Genomic DNA, 1,742 nt, shown 5'->3' on the forward strand with positions numbered 1-1,742 from the left:
CCAGCTAATTTTTTGTAGTTTTAGTAGAGACGGGGTTTCACCATGTTGACCAGGATGGTCTCGATCTCTTGACCTCGTGATCCACCCGCCTCGGCCTCCCAAAGTGCTGGGATTATAGGCTTGAGCCACCACGCCCGGCCCCAAATTCTTTGTTGACCCTATATACATCATCTGGTTTCATGTTCCAGTGCCTTCACATGTGTGGTTTCCTATGCCCAGAATACTCTTCCCTCTCCCTAATTAAGGTGATTATTTGTTCTCCAAAACCTAGGTCAAGTAATATCTCTTTTAGGAAGCTTGCTCTGACCACTGAGCACCCCCACCACTAGGCTGGATGCCTCTGTGCTTTAGTAAGTGCTGCTGCTTCCTTTTTTTTTTTTTTTTTTTTTTTCTCACTCTGTCACCCAGGCTGGAGTGCTGTGGCACATTTTTAGCTCACTGCAACCTTTGCCTCCCAGGTTCACATGATTCTCCTGCCTCAACCTCCCAAGTAGCTGGGATGAAAGGCAATACCACCACACCTAACTAATTTTTTGTATTTTTTTTTTAGACAGGGTTTCACTATGTTGCCCAGGCTAGAGTACAGTGGCTAATTTACAGGCACGACCATAGTACACTGCTGCCTCAAACTCCTGGGCTGTCTATCCACCTACTTTGGCCTCCTGAGTAACTGAAACTACAGGCATGAGCCACCACACACCACCATGCTTCTTTTTATAAGAGTACTTACCATGTTCTTTTTCTGTTGTCTTCCTTCCCTTCCTATTAGACTTGAGTACCTTCAGGGCAGGGCCTGGCTTTTTTGTTTGTTTGTTTTAGACAAAGTATCGCTCTTGTTGCTCAGGCTGGAGTGCAATGGCGCAATCTCAGCTCACTGCAACCTCTGCCTTCCCGGTTCAAGCGATTCTCCCCGCTCAGCCTCCCAAGTAGTTGGGATTACAGCCGTGCACCAGCATGTTTGGCCAATTTTTGTATTTTTAGTAGAGAGAGGGATTCTCCATGTTGGTCAGGTTGGTCTCAAACTCTCAACCTCAGGTGATCTGCTGGACTTGGACTCAGCCTCCCAAAGTGCTGGGATTACATGCATGAGCCACCACGCACGGGCCTGGCTTTTATTTATTTCCGTGTCCTCAGTGTCCAGCACACAGCATGACACAAAGGATAGGTATTTATTGAGCACATGATCCCATGAAAAGAAAGTGCAGTAAAAGAGTTATCATCAGTTAGGGAATTTACCCTCCATGGAATACCTAGTTTAGGAAGGGTTTTGCAAAACCTCAATTAGTTTTTGTTGGAGAATAAATTATTTATAGGCATCTGACCTCCTAGGAAAAGGCTAGGACAGTGAATAGAAGATGACAGGTGAGAATGACTAGGAAAGTATAATTTTATCACCATTCCAAAGCACACATGCATTGCTCCTGGTAGATGCATAATTTGTAGGAGATGGACACAGCACCCTCTATAGAAGAGTCCCCTGGATACAAGGCCCCGGGAAAATGTGCACACAAATTATGAGATCTGGATCAGTTATCAGTCCTGGGAGTTGATTTAATTCTATAATCTGGGACAAGTCGCTTCTCTCTCTTGAGTTTCAGTTTCCTCATCTGTAAAATGGGAATAATAATGTCTAGCTTGCCGGGCGCGGTGGCTCAAGCCTGTAATCCCAGCACTTTGGGAGGCCGAGGCGGGTGGATCACGAGGTCAAGAGATCGAGACCATCCTGGTCAACATGGTGAAAC

The sequence above is a fragment of the Cebus imitator genome, unplaced genomic scaffold (genome assembly GCF_001604975.1).
Source record: "Cebus imitator isolate Cc_AM_T3 unplaced genomic scaffold, Cebus_imitator-1.0 Scaffold214, whole genome shotgun sequence".
Taxonomy (NCBI): domain Eukaryota; kingdom Metazoa; phylum Chordata; class Mammalia; order Primates; family Cebidae; genus Cebus; species Cebus imitator.